Raw genomic sequence first — 8,254 nt, 5'->3', positions numbered from 1 at the left:
TTACTTCATTCAATTTATAATAAACCAAGCTTAATTAAATTTGGTCAACATGGTTTATTATTTTTTGGAATTAGCATTTACTTATTTAATAACAATCTTCTAAAACCCTCCTAAAATAATTAAAAATGGGTAAAATTGGATTGATTTTGGTTTTTCTGGTCAACCCAAACCAGACCTAGTTTTACAAATGGGTTGAAATCTCAAATCTAAACTCGACTCAATTCATGTTGAGCAGAACCCAAAATTTTCTAGTCCTATTTGGGTCAAGTTTTTGGGCCATGTCAAATATTGACACCTCTAGATCTAAAAAAGTGTTAGATGTCACTCCAAAATTAAAAAAGTAATCCATGAACATTTTTATTCCCTATTATATTAAACAAAAAATAAACATAATATATTATCTAAATGTTGTAGGGGCATTGCACAAACCAAAGGTTTTGTAAGGACTTGTGAATGTCGTATTAGTATGATCTTTATGGGCAGTCATAATCTAGTGGTATCCAAAGTAGCCATCCAAGAAATAGTAGAAAGAATGCACAACTAATTTATCTAGCATTTGATTAATAAAGGGCAATTTAAAATGTTATTTTAAATAATTTTATTAATCTTTCTATTATTAATATATATTCTCCACCCAATCACAATCCTAGCAGGAGTAGGTTCAAAATTCTCATTTGTAATGATTATTAAACCTCCTTTCTTAGGAACACAATGAATCGATCTAACCCAATAATTATCACAAATAGGACAAATGATACCCGCATCCAAACATTTAAGGATCTCTTTTTTCACAACTTCTTTCCTAGTTGGATTTAACCTCCTTTGCATGTCAGCTTTAGGTTAATAAGCTTCCTCTAACAAGATCTTATGCATATAAATAATAGATTAATCCCTTGAATATCAATAATAGACCATAAATGATCTCGTATACATTCGAAGCACTCTATTCAACTTGTATTATTGATCTTTTTTAAGATCAACAAATATAATGATAGGTAGAGTTTGCTCCTCTACTAAAAATACCTACTTTAGGTGAGCAGGCGTTGTTTTTATTTCTAGCTTAGGTATCGCAACAACATATGGGTTCAAAAGCTTACTATAGGTGATAATATTTAGTGCATTGAGTCTCTCCCTAAATATACTAGGGGATTCACATATAATATTAGTAGAATATCCCTCTACTCCCCTAAATTACCCTTAGATAATAATATTTCCAAATGACTATCACTATTTATCTCTTTCAAAACATCCTCCCGACAAGCATCAATTGAATCTACTCTAAAATAATCCTCACTCTTATCCTTAGGAAACTTCACATATTTTAGGACATTGAAGGTGATTTCCTAATCCTAAACTCCCATAATCATCTCACCCTTTTGAACATCAATCATATCCCTACCTATTGTTAAGAAATTTCTACCCAAAATGAAAAGTATATCCTTATCTTCCTCCATATCTAGAATAATAAAGTTTACAAGGAAGATAAAATTATCAAATTTTACCAAAACATCTTCTATTGCCCCTTCAGATAAGTGAATGATGATCAACTAACTACAGGGTAATAATGGTAGGTTGTACTTCTCCTAGCTATAATCTTTTAAAGATAGAAAAGGGCATGAGATTGATAATAGCACCTAAATCACATAACATTCTCCCACAAAACCTATCTCCTATAGCCATAAGGATGATGAAATTACTCGGATCCATAAGCTTCTGTGAGATTTTCTTTTGAAAATTATTAGTGGAGCTTAAGGAGATTAAGGACCCTGATTGGCTTCATCAAAGGGTCATTTTATCAATCAAAGCATAAGCTTCATCTAAGGGTTTATACACCAATGATCCACCAACATTCATATTTATGATGGATCTAAAAGAACTTATCAGACCATTATATATCGTTTGAATAATAAGCCAATCAAGTTATGCATGATGAGAGCACATCCTAAGTAATTCAATATATATTTCCCAAGCCTCGTAAATGGATTCACTGTCTAATTTAGTAAACAATATGATATGATTTCTAACTTTTGATGTCTTAGATGGGAGAAAGTATTTGGCTAAAAATTTGTAAGCCAGGTCATAATCTATAGTGATTGAGCCTAGGGTAATGAGTTTAACCGCATCATAGATTTGTCTCTTATTAAAAGGAAATAACCTATGTCTATTAACATCAACATATACATCATTTTGTTTAAAAGTAGCACATATTTCCAAGAAACTAGCTATTTATAGGTTGAGATTTTCTATAGGATTCCCCCAAATCGAGAATTTTGTACCATTTGAATTATTATCAGTTTAAGTTCAAAATTATTAGCATGAATATTTAGTTTATTGATTCTTTGGTGAATGCCTTGAACCAATGGATTAGTATATTTCCTAAGCTGTCTAGGTCGATAATTCTCCTGAATTTTGTTTAGCTATTTTTAAATATTTTAATAATTTTTAGTTTTTATAATTTTTTAAATAATTTTTTTTAATTTCAACATCAAACACAGTCTCTACTAATTATTTCTTATTACACATGTAATAGTAATAAACTCAAAATAAAAATCCAACACACATAATTAAGTAATTAATATTGTTATTAAACTAACTTTTAATAAAACAAAATAAAGTGGAAACATAAAGTAGGAAAAAATAAGGGAAAGATTAAATCAAAATTTTCTTAGACATATAAAATGCAAGAAAAGATAAATTAACTTTAGATCCCCAATATTGATGCCAAAAACTTGGCAGGCCACAGTTCCACATAATACTTGATTTGCTATGTTATAGTGCAACTCCTATTGTACAAAAGTATACGTGTTATGCTAAGTAATAAAGTGATGAGAAGAGCATCATTATCATAGGGATTTGGTATTATACTAAAATCACTCTAGTACTGCTAAATAAAACCACTATATTTATCTTATTAACTGATTAATATAAGGTGATGTAATTTTAAGTAAATTCTAAAATTGCAAAAGGTAAATTCAATAAGTTTAAATACTCTTAACCTATAAAATTTATAAATACATGCTTGTAATAGGTAGATTCTTTATAATATGGTTGTTAATATGTGTATAAGCATTCCTCATCTCTGTCAAGTTTGTTGGAATATTAGCTAAGATTCCTCCCAATTATAGTTCTAATATCTCCTTAAGATCCCACAACTCTAACCACCATACATCTATGCCTGACAAAGTTATATTTTAAATCTCCTATTTATTCCTCTACTTTTTAATCGAGGCTATAGATCACACTAAATTTTAAATTTATGTAGAGCCACGACACAAATTAAATGAAGTACAATAGATTTAAAAACAACATTTAGCATTCATAAATGTTAAAAATATACTCCATGCAACAAATTTTTTCTAAAGTATTCTAAGCTTAGAAAAATACTTTAGCCAATCTTAGAGATAAAAGTTAACACAACAATTAACTTTACGTTTGTTTATGTTTGGGAGAATCTTGAAAAGCGGTTTTAAAAAGGGCAATCTTCTTTAGGAAATCTAAAATTAACTTTGAATTTTGATTCTAAAATTGAGCAACTCATTAGAAAAGGTATACTACCTTGAGAGGTAAAATAAGATTTTAAAATGGGTTTCAGACTTAGAGCTGCAAATTCCATCCAAAATATCGTAATCAAATTTAGGAAAGAACTATATATGGCCCTAGAGGGTCAAAATAAAGTTCGATCGAATATTGAGTTACGATAATCTAGATGAATTATTGTTATTCTCATACTCGTAGTCATATTAACAAATGATATATCTCCCTAAAGGAAGAAACTATCATATATTAATGATTGTTCAAACATGATGATAACAATCATCATTGATTTTGACTTTCCCAAAGAAAATTGATTGAATTTTGAAAATTAATTTTTGAAAAAGTAGGTTTAGGTTCTAAACATCTTACAAGCACAAGCCCTCATATTTAAATTCTTTGTAGGAAAAGCGGGGTCTTCTATAAATATTATCGATTAAAATAACGATAGAAACTCTGCTTAAAGATTTTCTTGGAGTGAAATCAAAAGAGGTGAGTTCAGAGTTTCAACAGGGATTGGATCGAGTATTTAGCACTTATTTTCATAGCCAAAGAAAGAGTGGTAGGGAACACTTAGAGATTATAAAAATAATTTAGAAATACCCGAGCCTAATCTATGTGTTAGGCATTAAGTTTTGGATTGAGAGAAATTTAAATTTGAGTTGAAAAAGTTATTATAAAATTGAGATTATATTCTTGAAGGTTGGCATCTTATGATTATAAATCAGCATTGGACCACAATAGCCAAAAACTAACTAATACAGTGCAAAGTCTAGACTTACCCCGACCTAGATTGGGGAGCCAACTAACCACCTAATCATTTTAAAATCCATGAGTCTGGTCATTGCTATGAAAGAGTGGTAGAGACGTTGTAATTAAAGTTTTTTAGAATTGGGACCAACTTCTAGAGTGGATCCTAATCGGTCCCTTAACTTATGTGGGGTGATTTGTTTTGAAAAAAAATGGAATTAAGATTTTAGACTCTCTTTTATGAGTTTCTAAAGCAATGCATGCTGATCAACTCGATTGAATGCATAAAATGAGTATTTAACAAATTAAAAAAAAAAACTTAAAAATATTTTTCCTTGGAGATTGAACAACATCCCTTAATAGATCTGTACTCTCAAAGGCTAGGAAATATGCTAGAACCAGCAGGTGGGGAGGTGTCTAACAAAGAGAAGAAGGTAAAATATGTTTATGTTAACTCTCGCTGGTCCTGAGCTTACTTCTTAAATCGTTAGAGTTTATATGTTGGCCTAAAAATTTTATTTTAATTTTAAGTAGAACAAGTTTTAATATGCCCTCACAAGCCTCTACGTATCCAGGCTAAAACAAAAATGACATGCAAACCACAAAAAAAACTAGAAAAGGCATACAACCCTATACGTAATCAAATAAAATCAATACATCAATCAATTTAATTAATTCCTTAAAATAATGTATGTAGATTAATGCCCCATTTAGTATAACCCAAAATTACAGAAAATAAAAAATGGTCAGGCTCCACAAACTAAAAACCTAGATTTTAATCCTAGGATAGATGTAAGTGACTTTAAGTGGGATACTCTATTTTTAATTCCTTGGTCTTCTCCTCTTTGAACTTCTTGGGTTCGTCATATCTGGATACCCAAATGGAAAAGGAAACTCTCCTCTTGATGGTAGGTTATGCTTTTCGCCTTTGGGTATTAAAGTGATCCAAAATTGAGCTTCCAAAAAAAAAAAAAGGACTATCCCCCGGGATATATGTAATATTTATAATATTTATTAATTTTGTCCCTTTTTGTTGTTCTTCATGAGCGTGGTCACTTGCAAAAAGCTCTGTATGCAACCAAAACAATCCTACAAAAGCTCTGTATGCAATCAGAACAATCCTAAGATAAGGGTAAACTATCACCCATCATATCAATTCACAGTGTGTAGTAAAAGTAAACAAACACATCAATCAATTTTCAATCACAATATGCAATGAAATCTAAAAAACCAAGCACACAACAGTAAAGTAAAACATCGACCTAACCTAAACTAGAGTCAGTTGCCCTAACAAATGATCTAAAGTGTGTGTTAAAGGTCATGCGGCTGGGGTAGATCCTAAAATAGGTGGCTTGATCAAGTTATCTAATGTTCGATTTTATTGAAGGTTAGATGATAAATTTGTGTTTAAATTTTCATATTAATGTCTTAAAGATTAGTTTAAGACACATTTTAAAGATCGAATGATCAAATAGATTTAATTAGTTAAAGACTAAGGGTTGATAAATTTTAATTAGTTTAATTAGTCACTAATTTTTAGGATTAAATTAATTTAGATTTTCCATCAACTAGTTTGAGGTGTTGTGCCATCAAGGTTGAGGAACTAGACCTCCTTAGGACACTTAGCCTCGTAGCCTGAAGTAGTCAATCCCAAAAACTTGGTTGATATAGTTGAATAAAGGATTTTAGTTTAGTTAAATAATTAAGAGTTATTTAATTTTAAAGTTTCACACTCCATTGAATTCATTCATGGCTTTGTGTCCATCAAGCTCGTGGAACCAAGTCTCCATATGACACTTAACCTTGCAGCCCAAAGTACTTCATCCTAAAAACTACATCGTTGAATTAAAATGTTGGTTAATTAGTTTTATTAATCAAGTTAAAGTTTTATAGAATTTTAACCAATTATTGAATTTTTTTTTAATTATTTAAATGTATTAATTAAGAGGTTAAAAGTTGAGTTTTAAAATTAAGGTTGGTTTTGGGGTTTTGACATTTTCTTAAATAATATACCTTAACATGAGTGATTAGACCTTGGGTTTGTTTAATTTGAAAATTTCTACATTATGTTATGAATTTTTTAAATTTTGACCTACTTTTTGAACTACGATTGACGAGGGAGTTGACTTTTTGACTTTGACCTAATTTTAGGGTTTTACTATTTTTAGAAAATAGTACACTTTAATTAGAGTTAAATGATAATGATTTTGATTAAATTAGATTTTTATGGAATTATTAGTGAGTTTTCTAAGATTGAATATTTTTGGAATTTCTAAAATTGCCCAAATTAAATAGATTTTTAATCCAAATCTATCCCAAACCTCTTGGAATCATCCCAAAGGTCAAAAAATGACCTAAGGAGATGTCTCCACGCATTTAAGGATTTTTTTTTGAAAATTTTAAATATTTTTAATTAATTATTTGATTTAATTGTTAAATTTACTTAAAAGTTAAATTAAGATTAAATTAAGGGTCATCTGTTAGGGCTTTTATTTTTTATGGGTTAAGGGGCCTATTAGGGTCAATTAGAGTCCTTACGTTATTTTTTTGAATTTAATGTGAATTTTAGGTGAATTAATTAATGTTCTTAGACATATCTAAGAAAGGATTTTGGGGTTCCTAGTTGGTGAACCAAATAGGCACCAAACCCAGTTATTTTTGGACCATGAGATCAACTGATTTCAAGGTCCAAACCCCCTAAAATTGGGCCCAAATGAAAATATCTAAGGTGCATAACCAAGCCACTAAGGTAACCACTAGGTCACCTTATAAAATTTCTAAGTCACTGCCCTAGGCTTGGATGGGGGTGCAATTAGTGGCTCTAAACTCCTTAGACTAAGCATAATCAACACACAAATGCCCAATCCCTAATTCCCATTGGAAATATCATAACTCCAATTTAAATGTAGGGGTCAAACCATAACCCCTAAGCCTAAATTGGCAAGCACATGCCCTTAAACAACTCAAACAATGGAGAGCAAATTTGGACACGTAACAAGCATACCCAAATTCACTCTCCCAAAGTATCAAGCCATGGTGACATAAAATAAGCACACAAATACATAAAACCCATAAACATTCAAATGGAAATTGACACTAACATAGACATAATCAGGGCTTTGATAGGCCTACTCAAGACCATTCCAATGAGCCTAGGATCACTTAAATTGAACAAATGATTTTTGAATTTTTTTTAAATCATGGAATTACCTAGTCAACCGTGCTTTCCACGCATGTGCCTCCTGATTGGTTAGCCAAGCATTGGCGACTGGCTGGGTAACATGAAATTAATTGTGGCCATTCGATCATCAATCAAACTGATATAATTAAAATCCCTCCATAAAAGTGGGATTATTTCTTCAACTTCCCACAGACACCTGAAACCATAGGGCTTTTTTAGCATGATCCTGGAGGTTCCCATGGTAAAACTCAATAAAAATTAATCGGGAGGATCGGGACAACATAAACCATCAATCCAACGGTTGAATTTTGGCGGGTTGATGGTTTACTTCACACTTGACCACCACTACCTATCTAGTAGTTCAGGAAGTGATTCTCACCATGTAGAAAGACCTATTGAATGGTTTTTTCTATCAGAAGGCTTGATGGGATGATGGTGAAGACTTTGTCTTCAGATGATGAGGCTAGAGGTACCACTTCGAGCAGAAGGTGCACAAACTTCACCGAAGTTCACTCAAACAGATGGTTAGAGGAGGTGGGAGGCTGAGGAATGGGAGAGGAATGCTTAGGGAGGACTGGGGAATGTTTTCAAAAACCTATAATAGAGTAAGGGTGGCTGGGGGAGGGTGCCCTATTTAAGTCATCCCCGTGGCCATGGATGGTTGGGATCGATCGGGGTAACCACTGGATGGGCTCCAAGTGGAAGGGGACATCGTCCCATAGCCTTTTGAGATCAATCCCAGTGAAATCAGGCTCTGGAAGCCTTTGGGCGCGGGGGCGGGGGCGGGGGCGG

This window comes from Dendrobium catenatum, unplaced genomic scaffold, assembly GCF_001605985.2.
Source record: "Dendrobium catenatum unplaced genomic scaffold, ASM160598v2 fragScaff_scaffold_1338, whole genome shotgun sequence".
Classification (NCBI taxonomy): domain Eukaryota; kingdom Viridiplantae; phylum Streptophyta; class Magnoliopsida; order Asparagales; family Orchidaceae; genus Dendrobium; species Dendrobium catenatum.
Note: the sequence above shows the minus strand (reverse complement) of the source record.